This window comes from Microtus oregoni, unplaced genomic scaffold, assembly GCF_018167655.1.
Source record: "Microtus oregoni isolate MIOR12 unplaced genomic scaffold, Mior012 000007F_ref0000211, whole genome shotgun sequence".
NCBI classification, from domain to species: Eukaryota; Metazoa; Chordata; class Mammalia; order Rodentia; family Cricetidae; genus Microtus; species Microtus oregoni.
The window spans coordinates 19,471,261-19,481,073 of record NW_024543066.1 but is presented as its reverse complement, the minus strand read 5'-3'; positions in this window follow the sequence as shown (position 1 = coordinate 19,481,073).

The window sequence follows — 9,813 nt, the reverse complement described above, 5'->3', positions numbered from 1 at the left end:
TTTTTCTGGGTATCCAGGTTATTGTTTTTTATTTTTTATTTATTTTTTATCTCATTTTTTTCCGTTTATTTATTTATTAAAGATTTCTGTCTCTTCCCGGCCACCTCCGCCCATTTCCCTCCCCTTCCCCCAATCAAGTTCCCCTCCCTTGTCAGCTCTTAGAGCTATCAGGGTTCCCTGCCCAGTAAGAAGTCCAAGGACCACCCACCTCCATCCAGGTCTAGTAAGGTGAGCATCCAAACTGCCTAGGCTCCCACAAATCCAGTACGTGCAGTAGGATCAAAAACCCACTGCCATTGGTCTTGAGTTCTCAGTAGTCCTCATTGTCCGCTATGTTCAGCGAGTCCGGTTTTATCCCAGGTTTTTTCAGACCCAGGCCAGCTGGCCTTGGTGAGTTCCCGATAGAACATCCCCATTGTCTCAGTGTGTGGGTGCACCCCTCGCGGTCCTGAGTTCCATGCTCGTACTCTCTCTCCTTCTGCTCCTGATTTGGACCTTGAGATTTCTGTCCGGTGCTCCAAATTGGGTCTCTGTCTCTGTCTCCTTTCATCGCCTAAAAGAGTATGGAATTAGAGAGTTCACAGAAGGGAAGGAATTGGAAGAGAAGGCCGAGGGGGCACACACAAGAGAACACACTTGTCTTTCTACTCCTGGTTCTCACCTGGAGACACTTACCATAATGTATGCCTAAAATGTTTATTAAGGAAAGGGGCTGGTTGGGAGGGACTAAATTTTGTTCAAAAACATTTCCTGCACACCAGCTCCAAGGATAGGACGTGGGGGTTGGTGTTTGCGTGCTGGAAGGATAGGATGTGGGGTTGGCGTTTGCGTGCCAGAAGTAGCCACGTAGCAATCAGTGGCGGTTGATATTTGGTGTTTGCCCGATTTCAAAATAAACGAACGGGAAATAACGAATTTGTTGTTGGCTAAGTGAGGGTTGGGCTTTAAGGACTAGGTTGGTGAGATTGCACCATTTTCGATTGCCATCTAGTGGTGAGAGCGGGCTTTGGAAACATCGGCAACCACTGCCCCACACCCCCATTCTGACATAATAATCTTGGGGCGTTTTCTCCAAAAACTCCTCAGGTGATTCTAGTGCGAAGCTCCGAGAACCACCCTGAGATGAACGAGAGCAGTGAAGCCCTGGGCCGTGATGAAGGGCCGCTTATTGAGCTCCACTCCGCAGCTGTTCATTGAACATAAGTATGGTTGGTTTTCCAGAACACTTGCAAATGCCAAGTCAAGAATGTAACGGAGACACGCGAGAACCCTGTTCTCAGGAGCATTCTTTTCAAGGCAGGGGAGGGAATGTGTTAATAAACTATAAGGCTGCCCATCAATAGTGATGAGCCGTATTCAAAGAGTTAAGCTGGGCGGTGCTGCACACCTAACCCCTGAAAGGCTTCTCAGAGGACGCTGCATCCTGGCATCTCATCGTGGAGACAGAACTGAAGGCTACACAACACGTATCCAAGCAGAGCCAGGCAGCTGAAGGCACGCCATGGCAGCCCCCAAGCTTGCCTCTTCTTGCTGACCTCTCTAAGGTGGCAATAGCTCCCAGTGGTCCAGATTTGGGGGCAGGCAGGGAGGGAGACTTTAAACACCTGTGGCCTTTGATGGTCTTGCTAAGCCGTGATGGTGCAGTTATAGCCTCTGTTCAACCTTTGGCTTCTGCAGTTCACAAACATTTAGTCAACTACAGTTTGAGAATATTAAGAGAACTCTAGAAATTATTCAAGTATTATAAATTGCTTGACGTTCTAAGCAGTGTGATGAAGTCTCATTTGATTCTGCTTCCTCCTGCCTTTGTTGTGTGTGTTAACTTTCCTATAACTGTGACAAAATGTCTGAAAAAAAAGTATTAATACAATAAAATATAAAATAAATAAGCTGAACTATCAGCTTACGATGAGAAGAGGTGCATCTTGGTTCAAGGTTTCAGAGGTTTAGAGTCTATGGTCATTTTGTCCCTGCTGCCTTAGGACTTTGATGGCACAACACATCATGTTGAAAACACCTGACAGAGGGGGCCTGCTTACCCTGTAGCAGAGAAATAGGGGCTCCCCAATATCCTCTTCGAGGGCCCATCCAGTAATCTAATTTCTTTCTAATAGGCCATTATATTTTCTACCACTTACCACATACTCCCCAGCACAGGCCTTTGGGTGCTGGGATTAAAGGTGTGTACTACCAAAAGCTGCTAAAGTTACAACCACAGTGACAGGGGTTTAAGATGAAAACAGCATTAGGTTTTGGGACTTCATTCATAGGAAGGGGAGGGGTGTCTTTGAACACAATCCCTGTGATAAGGGAAAACGTGTATTTTGAGATTTAGTAGTTCATAGAAACACTGATGAGCACTGATCCTTCGAGCATTATACTTTTTTAATCACTTACTTTTATTTTATGTACATTGGTGTTTTTATAAAGATTTATTTATTTACCATGTATACAGTGTTCTGTCTGCATGTATGCCTGTAGCCCAGAAGAGGGCACTAGATCTCATCACAGATGGTGGTGAACCACCGCGTGGTTGCTGGGAATTGAACTCAGGACCTCTGGAAGAGTAGCCAGTCTCTTAACTACTGAGCCATCTCTCCAGCCCATGCATTGTATTTTGAGTCAGGCTGTCATTTATAGCAACCATCTCCCACACAGGCATAAACACCCAGAAGAGCTACCACGTCTCTGTTTTGTTCTTATATCATTCTAAAGTTATACTTTTTATGCACTATGCAAAATTATGCTCAGGCCGGGCAATGGTGGCGCACGCCTTTAATCCCAGCACTCGGGAGGCAGAGGCAGGCGGATCTCTGTGAGTTCGAGACCAGCCTGGTCTACAGAGCTAGTTCCAGGACAGGCTCCAAAGCCACAAAGAAACCCTGTCTCGAAAAAACAAACAAACAAACAAACAAAACAAAACAAAACAAAATTATGCTCATATCAAAACATTTTACTGATGTGATATACTGTAGTGATATTTTATGATTTAATAAATAAAGCTTGCCTGAAGATCAGAGAAGCGGTGTGGCCAGCCACTAGAGAGACATTTTACCTTTATCAATGCTCAGACTGCAGGGGCAATCCTGTCCTCAGACTGCACCCTGAGACTGCAATTCTCTCCGCCAAACCTCAGACTGCATGGCTCCTGTCTCCTCCCACCTTATATTCCTCCAGCCTTTTCAGTCCTGTCTCCACCTCCCTAGTCTGGGATTAAAGGTGCAGGATCCCAAGTGCTAGGATCACCTTTGTATTTCTCTTTTGGACAGATTCAATCTTGTGTATCCCAGGGTGGCCTTGAACTAATGGAAATCCTTCTGCCTCTGTCTCCTGAGTCCTGGGAGTAAATGTGTATGCCACCACTCCCTGGACTATAGTGCCTTAGTTCTGTACTCTGATCTTCAGGCAAGCTTTATTTCTTAAAGCATAAACAAAATATCATTATAATAAACCTTTGTAAAATCCCAGTATTGATTAGTAAGAAAATATTTTAAGAATTTTTCCAGAAACTTATTTTTTGACATGTATACAAATGTCATTTGTAGACACATGCAAGTTTATAGTTTTATTTTTATATAATATTTATTGGCAAAACTCTCTTTTTTTAAAAAAAAAATATAGCCTCTCTCACTATGTAGCCCTGGCTGGCCTGGAACTCAAATGTAGACCAGGCTAACCTCACAGAGATCTACCTACTTCTGCCTTCTGAGTGCTAGAGTCGACTAGATAATTCCTTATAAACATTCATAGATCAGTTTGGTCTATGAACAAGTCTGCAGTTTTACTTCCCAGATGATTCTAGCTCAATTAAAGCTAATTGAAGGAAGCAGGCAAAAGCACCTTGGTCTGAGTACTGCCATTTTGACTTCAGACTCCATTTTACCTGCAGGGTGAAATAAAGTTCAGGTTCCCAAGCCCTGGGGGAGCTGAGAACTTTCCAGTGACTGAACAACCTCCTCCCCAAACCATAGAAATGGTCATTATGCATCTTTAGTTCTCTAGAAACATTATGGTCGTTCCTAACAACAGAAGGGACAAATGAATCTGATTGGTTGGACTGAAAAACTTGCATTGTTTGTTGGTTGACAATGATGGAACCCACAAGGAAAGTCCCTAATCTTTGATTCTTGATTGGTGAACAATGTAACTGTAACTTGGCAACAAATGTTTGTGGTTTTTATGCTTATAAACCCTGCTTCTGGCCCTGCTCGGGGCTGTCAGGAGAAACAAGGTTCCCAAGTCCTTGTCCAGCCCTGATCCATTAGTGACACACTTATGTATAAATTATTAAAATCTTCAGCACCCATAAGTGTTGTCTCTCTCCTTCCTTCTGGCACATAACAGACTAGGTGTAACACTAACCAGGGCAGCAGACAAGAACCATCCAGAGGTCGGAGGCAACCAGGCTACTGTCACATCTCAAGGCATGTATTCACCAGCCCGCCATACCCCACAGGTCCCATTTTAACCAAAGCTGTTATTCTTCAGCCTTGTGGTCCAACAGCTCCCCAGCTTCCTCCTTGCTTTGTCACATAACACAGAGGTGGGGCTAAAACTGCTTCTGACACTCCTGTGCTACTGACCTTCAATAAATATCTTGCTTGGCAGGGTGAGGGGTGGGGGTATTTACGCCTTTAATATCAGCACTCTAGGGGCAAAGGCAGGTGGCTCTCTGAGTTCAAGGTCAAGCTAATCTTGCTTAAAGACACTTGGTGTGTCTCTCTGTCTCTGAGAGTGTTTTTTTCTTTGAACCTCCTCTCCTAATCCGTTAATATCTGGGGGTGGGAGAATGACGACAAATTCCTATCACACACTTACAGCAGTTATTTCTACTTTTTCGATTAATTTGTGTTGTTTTTGTTTCCCAAGACAGGGTCTCTCAAAACAGCTCTAGCTGTCCTGGAACTCCCTTTGTAGTCCAGGCTGGCCTTGAACTCACAGAGATCTGCCTGCCTCTGCCTCCCGAGTGTTGGAATTAAATTTCTTCCTTTCTCTTTTTCTTTCTCTCTTTCTTTCTTTCTTTCTTTCTTTCTTTCTTTTTTTGAGACAAGGTTTCTCTGTAGCTTTGGGGCCTGTCCAAGAACTAGCTCTTATAGACCAGGCTTGTCTTGAACTCACAGAGATCCACCTGCCTCTGCCTTCCGAGTGCTGGGATTGAAGGTGTGCGCCACCACCACTTGTAAATTTCTTTTTATTAAAGATGTATTTATTTGTATTATATGTGGGTGGGCAGTTGCCAGCATGTTTGTCTGTGTACCCCATGCATTCAGTATCTGAAGAGGCCACAAGAGGGCATCAGATCCCTTGGAACTGGAGTTAACAGACCTGAACCTGGGTCCTCTTGAAGAGCACCCAATTTTCTTAACTGTTGAGCCATCTCTTTGGCTCTCAGTAAGTTTTTTGTTTTTCTTATGGTTTAACTTTTCTACCTTCATCACCAATGTCAGAGGTCAGGTAGGTCCAGGGTGTTCCCATTCCCCTTGCTGTGGTAACAACTCAAAGGTGGAGTATTATAGTAATGTACATTGCTTCTCAGGACCTTGATGGCTAGGTTGTTTTTTTCATCTCGACTTGGTCAATCCATCCTGCACTTGGACGTGTACAGGTGCCCAGGCTGTGATCTTTCAAGGCCAGAGAGTGGAGAGATCCATTCCCAGAGCACACCAATGCTGCTGGCTTCTAAACACGTGACCTAGGAGAATGCCACGGAGTTTGACTGTGCTCACGAACACCCCAGACTGTCTCATGTTCCCCCATGTCTCAAACCACCCTGCTTTTGCATCCCACAAATCCTTGTATTCCTGAAACTATGAGTCTGGGAGGCAGAGTTAAGGTTCCTGGTCCCACCTCCTAAGGACTGGCATGTCTCGAAGTAGGCTTTTCTTCTGCAAAATTTGAAGTTTCAGTGATGAGCAGGCTTGGAGTGGGGGGTGTGCAAAACAGGCCTTGTTTGGTGACAGACTCAGACTGAGGCAATCTTGAAAAGGTATTAATTGTGTGGGTCCGTAGAACAGAGGCTCTAGAAATAAATAGCTACATTCATCAGAGTCTCAGCAAACTCTGATCACTTGAACAAATGATGCTGGGAAAACTGCAAGTCTCCAGGCCAGAATGAAGCGAGGTCCCTAACTCTAACCCTGTGTGAAGAAAGATTCAAAATCCATCAAAGACCAGGGGGCACCACTTCTATAAACATAGGCAATTTTCTGAACGGTTTTCGACAACCAGAGAAACAAACACTGGTAATGGGGTCTGAGGGAATGAAAGGTTCTTCACATCAAAAGAAGCAATAGCAGAGTGAGGCCTACAGAAGGACTGTTCTTTGTTAGCTATTCATCCAGCTAACAAAGTGAAAAAAAAGAAATAAAATGGAAAGGAATGCCTGCTCTTAGGATGGTGGAGGAGAAAAGTTTATTGCAGATACGTGGGAGAACTTAGCCAGAGGCAGGGACACAGGGAGAGTCCAGAGTGGGCACGACCAGACTGAGCTGGAGGGGAGAGGGTTAGGGAGAGGGGAAAGAGAGCAGTGAAGGGCCAAGCCCAAGCCCTGGACTGAAGAATTCGAGGTGGAGGGTGGGGCATGCCAGCCAGGAGGACTAGGAACAGGTAGGGACTGAGGGATGCTGGGAGAACCTGATAGTTCTGTTTTGATATGTTAAACAGGCACCTCAGCCATTTGTTCCAGGTTTGAGACTTAACAGGGATTAATAACTAACCAGAGCATATAAAGAATGAAAAATGAAACATCCCAAGAACAAATACCTCAATCAATCAAATCAGGAGAAAATAAACTGGATGATTTTGAAAAGAACACAAACAGGGCCAACACATGAAATGCAAGAAAATGTTCACTATCTATTCTGAGGCAAATCTAAGATACAATCTTAGAACAAAATACAGTCACAACCAATGTGTTTACCAACACTTTACTGAGTGTGGGGCTCAGTGGTAGAGCATTGTCTAGCATGCTCAGGGCCCTGGAAACAATCCCCAGCACTTCAAAACCAAATCTAAACCAAACACACGTCAGGGTGGACACCTCCGAGGCCGCTTCAGGCAAAGTGGAGCATTCCCCGAGATAGATTTCAGGTGCTGTCTGGCTTTAATTTAGCCTTCAGTTGCTGGCGGCACACCGAGCTGAGCGAGCCTTTGTAAGCAGGTTACCTGGAAGGGAAGCGATGTTAGATTAGACACAGATGAGGATGACAAATAGCTGTTAGGGTCAAAAGACAGAGAGAGAAAAAACAGGCGGTCTGTGACACTCCCATAACCCTTGGGGTCTGATCGGCCAGAACTGCAGTTCACACTGGAGAAGACGGCAGCTGAGCAGGACTGGAGCCCTTAGAGGAAAGTCCCCATATCAACGCACCTCCAAAGTGTTCTTTCTAGCGGCTACAACGAAAACTTTCCTTGGGAAAAGAAGCCGAGCATGGCCAGAAGCATTCCTATCTGCTTTCTTTCTCTCTTCTATTATGATCTCTAACTGAGCACGCACCATTACGTACATTTTAGCACTGGAGAGACAACTCAGTGGTTAAGAGCATTGGCTACTCTTGCTGAGGATCCGAGTTCGATTCCCAGCACCCACGGAGCAGTTTCCATTTGCCAACATCTGTAATGGGATCCAGGCTGTCTTCTGGCCTCTGCAAGCACCAGGCACGCACATGGGACACAGGCATGCCTTTAGACAAAACATGAGAGAGAGAGAGAGAGAGAGAGAGAGAGAGAGAGTTCTCTGTGGTTTTGCTCAATGGTAGAGCTGTATTTACAGTTTTGAACTGCACAGGGTGGAGGTTGCTAATTACCTAATTCACCTATTATAGAAATTATAATTGTTGTGGCAAAAGTTAAGCCATTGGTAAGTAAGGGGATGGGTGTGCGCAGTCTCTGGGTGATTTGGGGAAGAGCCCGGCAATTTAGAGGTCAGCAGGGGTTAGGAAACAATGTTTCAGGAAACTGTGGCTTGACCCAGTTCAGGAGTTCAGCAGGGATGCGTCAACCCTGACTAACGGCCTCAAGACTGGATTTGAGTACCCTACACCATCGCTGCTTCATTTTGACTGGACAACAAACACACTCACATATTCAGACGCATACTATTCTACATATTTTTTTGTTTGTTTTTAGTTAACAGTATGCTTTGATAATGCTGCCAGATTATTTTAATGTCTATTTTGAAATAATCCCAAATTTACTGGAAGTTAGGGGATAATGTGTAGAATACACTTTAACCAGTTTCCCTCGATGGTAACACCGTCTAGAACAGAAGCATACAGTCACGACTCAGAAACTAGCAGTCACAGTGTGGGTGTGTAATTGAGAATTTATCACATGTGTAGACACAGCCACAGTTCTGTCGTTACAATGTTTCCTTATGTGCCGCCTTCAGGGTTGCTCAGACCTTTCTCTCTGTCTCCCCCATCCCCAGCTCATGGGAACTACTACTGTTTTCTACCTCTGACCTTTAAAGAGATACTGTTTCAGTGTGACATAGGAGACTTTCAAAATGGCCGCAAGTGCTGAGCATTCACAGAAAGCAAAAAGGGACAGGACTAGGGGGTGGCTCACTTGGTAGAGTGCTTGCCTAGCATATAAAAAGCCCTGGGTTCATGGGTGGTGGTGATGCACACCTTTAATCTCAGTGCTCAGGAGCAAGAGGCAGATGGATCTCTGTGAGTTTGAGGTCAGCCTGGTCTATAGAGTGACTTCCAGGAGAGCCAGAGTGGTTACAAAGAGAAACCCTGTCTCGGGGGCAGGGGTGAGGGGGATGTGAGCCTGGGTTCAATCCTCAGTGTTGGGATCATTTGGAGTCCTTGCCTCCAGCTGCTCTTCCCTGCTAGAGCTCTTTACTTTCCTTCTGATTTGAGTTACTGAAAGCTGTGTCAAAGTTGTTTACCAGCTCTGCTTCTAAAGCACGTGTTGCCTTGGCCTTGAGGATCAGAGGATAAGGTTTTCACCTGTTGGCCCACCTGACTGTTGGGTATATAAGCCTCCATGGTGCTGTTGAATAAAAAAGCTTCTTAACAGTGACTAGAGGTCCGTGTCTCTGTCTCTCTGTGTGTTTCAATTTCCAGCCCTTGCCCGAAGCTCAAGAACTGTATGGTAGCACATAGAGTGTTGACAGGCGTTGTACACTGTGCCTCAGCACTGCCTAAACTTGTAATTCCACTATTTAGGAGGTAGAAGTAGAAGGATAGGAGAAAGTTCAAGGTGAATCTTGGCTACACAGTGAGTTCAAAGCCAGCATGGACTCCATGAGACCTTCTCACAAAACATCAGCCAAAACAAGTGTATTAGCGGCATTTTAAACTGAGTGGCTGTGGGGGAACACTGGAAATCTGGGAGATACTGGGGGCTTGTAAGATCCAGAGACCTGCCAGGCAGTGGTGGTGCACACCTTTAATCCCAGCTCTCGGGAGACAGAGGCAGGTGGATCTCTGTGAGTTCCAGGCCAGGCTGGTCTACAAGAGCTAGTTTCAGGATAGGCTCCAAAAACCACAGAGAAACCCTGCTCCTGGCAGGTTTCCCCATCCTCACTGGCTTGTGCTCCAAAAAGTGCAGTAACCTGAGGTCTATACTGTCACTCTTCTTTGGAGAGGCAGCATCTTCTCTCAGCCACTCTCAGGGTGGTACAGAGAGGAGCCACTCTGAGAAAGGAACTGTTGTCTGAGTTTGGGTGGCTTACATATCCACTGCACTGGCTCAGAAGTTAGCTGCCTTCAAAACCCAACTGGTCCAGCAAAGTTAAACTCACTGGATGCCCTGCATGGTAGGGGATAGTTGTTGTAGTCCACAGGGGGACGTGGAGTGTGC